The sequence below is a fragment of the Acartia tonsa genome, chromosome 2 (assembly GCF_053477335.1).
Source record: "Acartia tonsa isolate MP-2025a chromosome 2, ASM5347733v1, whole genome shotgun sequence".
Lineage (NCBI taxonomy): Eukaryota > Metazoa > Arthropoda > Copepoda > Calanoida > Acartiidae > Acartia > Acartia tonsa.
The window spans coordinates 46,656,592-46,669,429 of record NC_137261.1 but is presented as its reverse complement, the minus strand read 5'-3'; positions in this window follow the sequence as shown (position 1 = coordinate 46,669,429).

The following is a 12,838-nucleotide window of genomic DNA, read 5'->3' as shown; positions in this document are numbered from 1 at the left end:
TGGCAAATTGGGTTCTGTTCTTTTGTAGCCATACGGCTATTTTTTTTATTTTCGACGCTGTTAGCTGATATCTAAAGACCCTATTATAGTCGGCACAGGATCCCCACTCAGTGGGTAGAGTTACATATAGCTCCTGTCCTCTCTATTCTTTTACTTTAATATTCGAGAGGTGAAAAAAGTAAAAAACTATCAACAAGAATCATCAGAAGGGATGAGACATTGGACTGAAAATTATATAGTACTCAAAATTTCATAAACACGTCATTCGTTTGTTTTTTAAATTAAGTAACATCAATTGTCGGATAAATAATATCAAAAATTCTAAGTCAACTCAATTATGCTCCTAGATTTGACAGGGGCTCTACGTTAATTATAAGAGTATAAGAATGCCTTGGCTTGTAACAGGGCAATCTTTTCAGAAAACTTGACTATTTTCCTGAAAGCGTTGGAAAGAATGAGTTATTATAATAGATATATAATATACGTGGATATTTTGACAGGGAAAAAATTGTCGTCTATTTTACTTACTTATTCACTTCGTTCATCCAAAAGGAGGGGAGGGAATTGGATATTGGGGGGGGGGGGGGGTAATTAAGCCAGCTAATTTTCACTTCATCACGATAATCTGGTGTAAGATCCAAGAAATAATAAATCCATTGTTAAAAAGCAGAAATTCAAGTGACTAATGAGAGAGAAAATTAGCTACAAATTCTTAGCAGAAATAACTGTAGATTGTAAGTTAGGTATCTAACATCATCATAAATAATTATAGATTGCAAGCTAGGTATCTAATATTATCATAAATAACTATAGATTGTAAGCTAGGTATCTAATATTATCATAAATAATTATAGATTGTAAGCTAGGTATCTAATATCATCATAAATAATTATAGATTGTAAGCTAGGTATCTAATATCATCATAAATAATTATAGATTGTAAGCTAGGCAGCTAATATCATCATAAATAATTCTAGATTGTAAGCTAGGTATCTAATATCATCATAAATAATTATAGATTGTAAGCTAGGCAGCTAATATTACAATAAATAACTATAGATTGTAAGCTACGTAGCTAATATCATGATGATTAACTATAGATTGTAAGCTAGGTAGCTAATATTATCATAAATAATTATAGATTGTAAGCTAGGTAGCTAATATTATCATTAATAACTATAGATTGTAAGCTATTTAGCTAATATTATCATAAATAACTATAGTTTGTAAGCTAGGTATCTAATATCATGATGATTAACTATAGATTGTAACCTAGGTACACAATATTTGCACTGTTTGTCTTTGTTACACTGTTGTAATTTAAATGAAGAAAATTTAAAAATCCGAAAAAGTATTATTATGTAGTGATATTATAGCATTGTTTGAGTATTAAACGTTTCACTTTTTAGTAGAGAAGCTACTCTATAATTCACTTTATCTGTCCGTCAGTCATTCATTCACTTCTCGGCTACTATTACATATAGAGAGCTGAAATTTTTAGTGAAGATTCTCATGACCTATGTGCATCTAATATATACATTATTTTGTCCCTCTGTCTGTCGGTCATGCTTCAAAAGATTTAATAAGTTTCATTTAAGTTTTTGCATATTCTTTCTCTTTATTCATTGTTATGAGAGCTTATTTAGGTTATCATCCTTGTTTTTTTCATTATAGTACCCGTTTCTAACTATCGTATTCTATGTTTTTCACCCTTAAAAACCGCATAATGAACGGAAATGGGTGAAAAAAGAGTATCGTAACCTCAAAATTACTAAAAAGTTGAGAATTCAATACTTTTCCAAGATTTGTACATTGATTCTGTACTTTTTGTTAAGAATACAAAATAGAAATAGATAGGATTACCAAAAATAAATGTCCCTTTATTAAATTAAATGAACAGAGGATGCAGGGCTTAAATAACTGCGTGTTCATTGGATTCGATGGGGACCTTGTGCCGACTTTCAATCGGGTCTTTAAGTATCAGCCAATGGTGTCGGAAATATTAACACAGCCAAGTCGCTACAAATAACCATAAAGCAATTTGCGAGCAGACGAAAAGGGTCCCAAACACAAGAACCAGGTAGTTGTTTAGGTTACATATTTATACTTATACATTAATTGCACCTAGCCTAGAACCAAAATATTGTTGTAATACTGCATACTGTACATTTCAAACAGTATAATTCCTTGAAAAAAATCTAGACATCCACAAATTTGAAATGACAGAATATGTTTTTGTTGTTGTGTTAAGCCTTTGTATTTGTGTTACTTGTATGTACAAATATTAGGCCAATTTAGAGTCACTGAAACAAGGATGAACACTTTTCAAAAAGCGAAGTTTGACAAGAGAAATAACAACGTTTAAACTTCAATTAGACCACAATTGGAGGAAAGTAATTTATAGAATAGAAGAAGGAAGTTTTCGCACAAAATGCATAATCCAAGAATAAAATGTTAATGAATATGACAAATAGAAGATTTTGGTTTCGCTTTTTTATGGATTGTTTATCAATATCATACTAAAGTGAAATTGTTAATCTTTACTCGGGATCTAAAATGATGACAAAGGCCGATAAATTGATCTACATCTCCAATGACGAAGCACAAAATTACCCCTTTTGTAGATTACAATCAGTGGTTGAAACGTATGAACACTCAACCTAGTTTACCATCCAATCAAAATTCGATTAGTCTCCAAAGTTGTTAAGCCAACGAATAAGAAAACGTTACTATAAAACTTTAGGGACTAGCGTAATAAACAGCCCAATGTCCCCTCCCTCCCTGATCTTTACTGCTTTGCTACTATACTGTATTACTTACTAGCGGCTGCGCCCCTAGCCTCCAAGGGCTTTGCCCCAAAAGGTAATTTTAAAATAAAAATTTTTAAAAAAAATTTAGTATTTCTGCTGCCATTTATTTTAAAGTAACTGCCTAAAAACAATTTTTTTTTGGGGGGGGGGAATTTTAATTTTTGGGGTGGTTGGGGGTGTCCTACCCCCCCCCCCCCCCAAAGAAAATAGCTTAAAACCACCACAGGACCAATAGGTATATACCCTAAAGAGTAGAATCCGATCGGTTCAGTAGTTACCGAGATCTTAAGGGACAGACAATGCATACAGAAGGACGGACGGACTCACAGACATCATTCTACTTTGTATTTTAGATAATATCTAAATATCTTAGAGCCATCTACATCTTGTTTTCAGCTTATTAAAACATCCTAAAAATGTCCATATGATATGACAGTTACAAATTAGCAGATTGTCTCATTGTCCAGTTTTTTTTGCGCCAAAGCATTCCCCACATTCCAACATGTAACCATATTATCAACCAAAATCATTTTAAAGTTGTATACTGTTCATAATGCATAGTTTTTAAGCATGTTTAAAATCCGCTAAAAAAAACAAGAAAGTATGATCACTTTTCAAAAAAGAAGCTATGTTATTTAAGATTCTTTTATTATTTAAGTACATAGTTAAATCAATTTGGCAAAATGTATATGCTTTAATTTTCTGTACAAATGTTGGAAATAGAATTAAAGATTAAAACCAAAGATCTAGCTATCTATTTTAAACAATCATCAGCAAATATTTAGGACTTCTAAAATCTGACTTCATAGATAAGTATCAATGTTCAACTCCTATCTCCTGAAAAAGTAAAAATCTTGATAAATCTTAATATTAATTCTAAAAATCCTTCCAGTATGACTTCGAAACTCATTAATATTTCCTTGGATTAGAACCGGTTCTCAGCCAAAAAATCAAATTTGACATGGTATTTCAGATAATTTTCCACAAATATTAAAATAAAAATCATAAGATAAAAATCTTATAACATTTCATTTTAATATCCGTGAAAAGATGGGAAAATTACTACTAATATCTAACGTTTATATACTAAAAAATCAAACAATTTTCCCTCACCCAAATAAAAGTCTTAATACGCCCTTAGTTTTTTTGTGTGTGACAAAGATGATATGAAGATATGTTGCTTTAACAATATGAAAACAAGATTCAAAATAATCCATACACAGAACAAGGAAGATGTTATCTTTTGTAACACAGCATAGTTGAATTAAACCACACAATAACAAGAAGAGTTGTTTATCGCATCGTATTATAGACATCTTTTCGTGTATTTTAAAATGAAAAATTATAAGATTAAAACAAGATTTGTTAGCACCGTAGCTAGTTGGAGCTAGAGGGTTGTGTATTTTGGGGTGATTAAACTTTTACCTTTTGAGCGATAAGGGTAAAAAATTCATTCATTCTCATTTGACTCTTTCCCTGTAACCCTTTAGAATATACATATACAATACATGTTTTATGTGAAACATTCTAAAAATGAAACAAATGTTAGAGTAGCTATCCTCTCCTACTAAAAAGAAGATACCTTGCCATAATAAAGAAACAAAAAGATTTACTCAAGATATGGCCCAACCAACTCACAATTCTTTCAAGATATGCCAATTGGATTATCAACATATACAGGAGGTAAAATTCTTTGATTTGTTTTGCATTAAAAATAAACTTTTGATGTTAAATAAAAATTCAAGTTAATTTTACCCTTAATGTTCGGTGAGGGAGAGGGGAAAGTTTTTTTTTGTCTCATATTCTTTATTTAAAAGTTGACTTTTCAAAAATGGTTTATTTATAACTTAGAGTATACATTTTTTTAATATTCCCATCCTGGCGGACACATTCAACGCCCCCACCCCCTGACCAATGTTTTGAGTTTTCAAATTGTAGTAAGCTTGAAAATATTTTTTCCTCGGTGTAGCCTCTCATTCCTAGATTTCAAGAGCTAAGTCACTAAAAAGCTGAATAAAGGTATAGTAATAGTAAGCCTTTGGTGGGACTTCACTGTGCAGATTTCAGCGATAAGTTTTGATAAGATGTTATGAATTATTGTAAAAGTTTTAAAAAACATAACTTTTGTCCGCCCTATGGTACTATGTCAATCTTTTTCTAGCCGTTATATGTTTGTGTGCGGTTGGATTTTTAATAACAGGTCTAACTCAAAATTGCCTACCCTTTAAATGCACTGCGTGTTTGTTTTGATTGTATTGTTTTTGTTTATTAGCCAATGCATTCCCCAATGTTTCAAACATTTGATTGCATTCCATTTAAACGTCCGTATATATGACATTATTTTAATCACTTTACCGACAAAAGCAAAAGGATGCGCTTTTCATGAGCCAAGCCATTCCAACTTCTCTGTTCGCTTAGGTGCAGATGGTGTAATTTTGAATGTGTGACCTGGTTTGCAACCATCAGCAACCCAACCCGACAACTATCGGGCGCTTTAAAACGTTGAGTGGTGCTATCTATACTTTTATCTTTCAATTGAGATTGGTTGAGTTTTGTATGCAAAATAAAATGGTTTTAGGCTATTAATTATATGCCGAATTACCTAGGGGCAAAATCTAAGTCTAACAAAAAATATTAGTGCCATTATGATGATGACATAGATATCTTTTTATTTTGTATCAAATATTTTTCAGTTTGTTAAAAGCAAAGCTACTCTTCTAACAGTGTGGGTCAGAACGTTTGTCCAACTGTCTGTAAATGTGAATGTAGAATATACGTGGATACTGTGACAGGGGAAAAATAGTCATCAATTTAGCTTGCTAGCGTGAACATCATTTATTGGTCAGTTCGTTCATCGTAGAAGGGGAGTGGATGGTGTAAAGAGGATGGAAGGGGAGGGATTTGGTATTTTAGCCAGCTGCGAGTATTACTTTATCCTAGTACATGAAAATCTGGTGCAACATCCAAGTAATAATAACATAAATGTGTCGAAATCTGTTTCTGTATTTTCTGGTCCTGTTATTTTCTGATAGAATGTAAAGTTTGTCACTGTGATTCTTATGCATGGATAAATCTCTCCTTGTTGTATATTTGTAAATTAATTTAAAACCTTGTGTTATCAGTAGTAAATGTAGGGAAAAAATGTTATATATCTTTAAAATATTTCATTAAATATTCTAGAATTTTTTTGTTGATTTATCAAATTAGAAATAAAAATCTTTTAGTTTTGCACAAAAGTTGAAGTGTTTTCTCTTTTATAGAACAAAATTACACATTTTAATATTTTTCTATTCATATTTAAACCCAAAATGAAACACAAAAACAATGAACAAAAATCATAGAAGGCTTAGAATAGAATTCTAAATAAAATTATAAATACTGAGTTGTGTGTATAACAAATATGTTTTCAAAAGAATGTGTTAAAAGGTGAACAATGTTAAGAGGTGCTTTTTTTTGTTTTGTTGGGTTTTAGGCCTATTTGCGTAAAGTTTCCTTTAAGAACAAGCCCCCCCCCCCCCCCACCCCCCACAAAAAATACATTATCATATATAAGCTTCATTTCCTGATCAATGTTTTAAAGAAAATTTATAAATTAAGCTTCCTTACTGCTCATCTGAAGCAATCTATGCCAAAATTACATTGGCTTTGATGAAATAGGGATCATAGCAAAGTTCAAGCCAAAATGTCTGAAAATGAAAGGATCCAATATATCTCTATCTGTGCATAATCTCTTTAATTTATCCAAATTTTGTGCGCAATTTTTTGTGTGCAAAAAGGAATTGGCAGTATCCTATATTTTACAGTTGATGCCCTATAACATTAGTAACGTTAAGTTTACACACAGATTCTTAGTTTTTGTCGACTTTCATGGAATTAAGATAAATACATCGATTAATTAACGCTTTTTACTATTATGGCTATTTGACATTAAATAAAAGTGGCCGTGGCTGACATATTATCGACACAACAATATTTCGACAGAGTAACAAGATAACAAGTAACGTAACACTTATCAGACAACTAATTCTTGTTTGCCTGACCTTTCTGCAAAAGTTCTAATAAAACTATACATATTAATTGCAAGTGTGCCTATTGGCCAAAACATGCTTTTTTTCACATGAGAAACAAAGAAGTTATTAGGAACTTCAAGAGTTTAAAAATCGAACCTATTACCTCCCAGAAAAAAAGCAGATTTAAAATTGATTTATAGCTATGCAGGGGGTGGGGATGTTCCAATTGCAAAAAAAGTAGTTTCCCCCCAAAAAATTATGCATTAATACCTCTCTTCATACAATCATTTCAGCATGGCAAAATAGCATTCGTTGGCGCCTTGCAAAAAAAAAACTGTGCTCAAATTTGTATTTGACTGTTTTTAGAAAGATTTGTTAGTAATTTTACATTTATGGATGTGCCTTAAGCCCTTTTAATAATCATTCTCTGAAGAAAATTAAAAAGTTTGTTATGAAATTTACTGTAACTTCGCTTTCCCTCATTGCATTGTCAGGAAAAAAAAAACTAAAACTTGCGCAGTACTATTACATACCTACCCACCTACTAAAGCTTATTAGATATATAACAAATTTCCGTTTCAAAATACGCTTAAAACCTTTTAATTTGAATGAAAATAAGGAATCTTTTGATTGAAAAGGCATTTATGTTGATATTTGCCCTATGGTAAACTAACCATTTCAACCAAACCATAAATCAATCAGCCGACCCCATAAAAACAATTTTTAGGGCTTGTCTGTCTGTGTCTATTTATGCGCTTTCAAGCGCGCAGTCACGCGTGCGTGCGCGAGCTGGCGTGCGTGAGTGCAAATTATTCGAAAACACTTTGCCCAGAGGCCCCAAAGTTAAATAGTTTTAGCAGCGCATAAAACTAGAATTAGGCTCTATAATCCAATGTATCCATTTCAGTCATTTTTGTGCACATTTTTTGGCACGAAAATGTATAGGTGTGTGTGTGTGTGAGTGGGTTGTGTGTGTGTATAATGACCATTTAGGCATTTAGGGGCTTTGAGTTTGCACGCCTTTAAAATAGCCAATTTTGTTTTCGCATAATTTTTTTGAGGAGAGCGAAACTACTTTACAAATTAGGTTCGTCGGTAGAAAAATGTATGAGAAACGTAAGATGAGGCACATAGAAAATGGTATTTTAAGGGGGGAGGGGGAATGTTATTGATAAAAGTTTTGGGGGTTTAAAAGTGAACACATTAACACATTAAAATGCAGGTAATTTTGTATAACTACTTAAAGAGTAATTCTTGTTTTTTGCGCAAATTTTTGCAAAAATTACTATAAAGTAGCGCAGCAATTACTTTGTCTATATGCCATAAACATTTAACATCAATTCCGGGCACTTTAACCTGGGCAAAATTAGCGCATTAGGGATACTGTATGTGAAAAGTTTTTTAATTGAAAGCTTACTTTTTTTCAGAGCTTTGTGGAGATTTGTGGAGGTTTTATTCATCTACAAACCTTTCTTTCCCCGATTTTTACTTTTAATAGACATACTATTGTTAACATCTATACTTTAATTTATTATTACTGTATCAAGGTGCTTTGAAAACGATCTTTTTAAAAATTTGAACAAGGATATTATGTCCAACAGATGTGAAGCTTTTTAAAAAATAATAAGCAAACAAAGAGTAACCAAGATGAAGAGAGAGAACAGAGAATGGGTAAACAGAAGGACACGATTAAATAATTAGTTATTACTAAGTCAATATAATCTAAATTCTTTAAAAAGAGAAAATACACTTAATTGTGTATACGTACGGAAGAAAGAGTACATATTGGTGAGCAATGTTACAGCTGGACTGACAAACACAATAAAATAGAGTAGTTTTGCTTCGTAACATCCTTTATTCTAAATCCACAAAAAAAAGTTTAAAATTTTCCTTATGTGATATAAAACACACTTCCCACTTCTCGAACGAAACATAAAATCTAATTAAATCAGAAGAAAAAACTTTTAACAAAACGATCAAAGTTTGGATAAAATCCTCAAAGTTTAAACTTTGATCTGATGAAAATTTCAAGTTAGATATTTGGTATAAGGTAGGGTGTAAGTCAATTTTTAACCATTAAAAACAGTCAATTTAATACCAAGAATTTAGAATCTTTGGTGTTACATTTGTGTAGCAAAATATCTCTAAAACGCGTGTATAGAAGATGGAGGGAAGATGCCAAAAGTTTTAATACCATTCTTCAAGTTTTGATATTCAATGGCATATACGAGCAGTTCCTAGCCCAAGTAGGGACAGGTATTAATAAACAAGGACCATTTTGTCATAATTAGAGCAACATTAATATCCTAAATTGAAAAATAATAGTAAAGTGTATCACAGAAATGATATTGAAAACCTGTGTAGTAAATGTTTGCTTTGTTTTTAAATTCTAAATAATTTTTTTTTATTATAATCCTAATCAAAGAGTTTGCATAATAAAGTTATAATGCATAAATTGATAGTATCCAATGAAACATAATTAGAGTGTCAATCATTTACAAACTTGGGTCATAATTAATTAGGAAACCAAACAAATAAACTTTGAAGACATTCCTCAGAGAAATAACTTTTTAATAGCACTGCTACTTTCTAAGCACAGTATGTTTCTTTTTATGTTTAAATGTTTAAATTTCCCTAAATTTGAATATCCAAAAAAGTAATTTATTCCAATTTTTATAAATTTTAAGTGTTCTTTTCTATCAAATATAAGACATATAGTTATTGCTGCACTACTTCAGGGTAATCTTCATTAAATTTTTTAATAAATATTTACTAATTTAATTGACAAAGATACTAAAAACAATCCTTTTTATTTTATACATTTATTTTTGCTTAAGCTTTTTATTACAAATAGTACATTTGTTTGTACTCGAATCTTAATGTCACAAGCACAAAAACACATGTCATGAAAACTCTACATTTTATGGTGCTAATTATCAATAATTGAAATAATTAGAGCATTAATTGATATTTATCATGGAATTTATTATGATTACTGTTTCTTGCAATTAAATGTTTTAAGTACTTTCTACATTCTACAACTTTATTTGACAATTATATCAATTAAGTATTTACACTACCTACTCAATTTAAACTGATCTATATACTAAATTCCTAATTAAAAAGGCAATTTTAATTTTAAATTTTATTTTAATGTCTTTTTTAAACATGTTTTTAAAAAAGATTTTCCAAAGTTCAGCAAATAAATATCATGTAAATGTTGTAAAAAGAGCATACAACATTATCTATAAACTAACAGTAACAATTACTTTATCATATGTATGGTATTGAACATCCATGAATAGATGTTTTTTCTTTACATCTGCATAATGAATTATTTACATTGTATTTGTATACATTGACTGATTCATAAGCCTAATCAATAATGATTGACCTCAGACTAATGAACTGTGTTTTCTTCTGCATTTGTATCTTTGTTGTAGATATTCTAAACTATTAACAAACCAAAGCATCAAGATTAACACAGACTACATCAAGCTTGAGTATAAACTTTAGTTTGATGCTCATGGATAAGAATCAGGAAACAAAAAGCAGTAAAAAGTTCTGTCTGTTCTTGGTCAAGATGGCAAGCAATTAAACTGTACTCAAACTATCCTGCAACATCGAGAATTATTGATTGAGCAGCTCCATAAACATGAGTGTAATTCCTAGTTTTGCCTTGGAACTTTGCTTGCTATATCCTATTGGATAAATGCATCACATAATGCCCTTTTCTATATTCACACACACAAACACATTCTTGTGCACTAACAACACACACACACACACACACAAACAAACACACCAAAAATACATATAAGAAGAGAAAAAGTATAAAAACCTTTCAAGAAAGTTTGCAATTCAATAAGAATTGTTGGTGTAGTTTTGTACAACTTTCCAGTGGATAATAAATCCTTTCCCTCTTTCTGTGTTCTGTCTTGTTCAAATAAAGATACAGCAAATAGAAAAAAATATATAATAAAAACTTAATCAAATTATCTATTACAAAAAACTGAAAACATAAAAACATTGTATAATTTGGATAAACAACAAATTTTAAGATACCTTTCTTATCCATCACATTCAACATAGTTTACCTAAACTTCTGGCTGTATGGTTCTGGACAGCTTTGACTAGTTAATCAATTTCAAAATGATATTACAAAATTTCAACTTTTTGTTGTTTGTCTTAACTGAAATTTGTCTGCCCTTACTTATTTTCTTTATTCTCAATTTATTTTCTTCAATTAATAAAATCTTTCATTATCCTGTTAATTAAATGTTGAACTATCTTGTATTCTTATTACCTTTAGTCTAACCTTTAAGATCCTTTAAGTCTATCACAATCTATTGTTACATCCCCTCATGGATTAGATTTTTATTTGACCCTCTAATAATCCCATAAGTCAATTGTTGTATGCTATTGTATAGTCTCTATCCAAGTTTTTATTGTGTATATAAGAACAAAATGGTATCTGGTAATGCTTTTACAGAGAGAGAGAGAGAAGGGGAAAAAGATAAAGAGAGAGCTCTTGGAAATATTGTTTTCTTTTGATACAATCATTAGTTGCTCTGCACAGCATACCATAGTATACCAGTACAACAAACACACACACACAGATATTCCAACATTTTCTATGCCTCAGGAGTTTAGTAGGAGTGTAATAGGGAAAAAGGAATCAATTAAATGGAGAAAGTAGAAATCCAACTAATTAAGCTCAATATGATGTTAAAATATTCCCCCAGTTGATCAAAAAGAGCGAAGACAAAATTAACAACAAAAGATTCAATTCAAAATACTTTAAATACTGGATAGTCAAGATTATATCAAAATAATAGATAGATGATAATTGATTTTGTATTTGATCTTGTTTCAATAACCATTCTTTAATCAAATGATAACTCATTTACAAAAAAAAGTATTTATACAGCCAATGCTCTAAGTAATTAGATATTTAAACCTATTTTGTCAACCCATTTACCTATCCCTGCAGCAAAAGGGAGTTTTCAGTTTACACAAATAATATACTCACTCAGAGAAGAGCCATGATATATAATAATAAACATCTGATAAGATTTGGGAAACTTTAATCATCTAATCAATTGATTTTCTCAACACTAGGATATAGGAATGATATATGCAAAATTATTGTGTTTTTTCTCTAAAAAAAAAGATATTTAATAAAAAATCTAAAAGATTACTAATATTAACTATTTAACTACACTTTTGTTTGAAAAACAAGGGCATTTATGTCCAACAGTGGCTAATCATTTGTAATTTTAATAAAACTTTGAATTTTGAAATAGTTGGCAATTTAAGTTTGCTTGTCAGAAGCTTTTACTTATAGAGCAGCTTTGCTTCTACAATCTAAAAAGCACAAAATCTGAATGAAAATATTATTTGAAAACAAAAATACATTCTACTTTTAACTACATTTCAAATGCTTAAATTTATAACTTTGTTCTAGAAAAAAAAAACAATGTATATTATTGTATTTGCATTTTGTGTTTGTTTCTTTTTGTCTATTTTCTGTTGAAAAATATCCCCCAAATGTTATTAACTCAACTAAAAAGCTCTGAAACTAGAGAGAGAGAGAGAGAGAGAGAGAGAGAGAGAGAGAGAGAGAGAGAGAGAGAGAGAGAGAGAGAGAGAGAGAGAGAGAGAGAGAGAGAGAGAGAGAGAGAGAGAGAGAGAGAGAGAGAGAGAGAGAGAAGTGAACAGAAATGAATTGATAAAATTTGTTTAGGATTGTATTTTGAGGCAGTTATTAGATGATTCAGGCCAACATTTTCTTCAGTTTTCTAGCAAAGCTTAGATATAATTCATTTTGTTTCTAAACTATTTAATTTAATTTAGCCTGAGCCTCAAAATATGACAGAAATTCAACTTCAGCCGCTTAAGTTTTGGTAAATTTAGCAGTCATAAGAATCGCCAGTAATCCTAATATCAGCAGCCGCAGGTAGTATTTTTATATATATGGCTTGTTATATTAATATTTCATTTTGGATGTTGTCATCT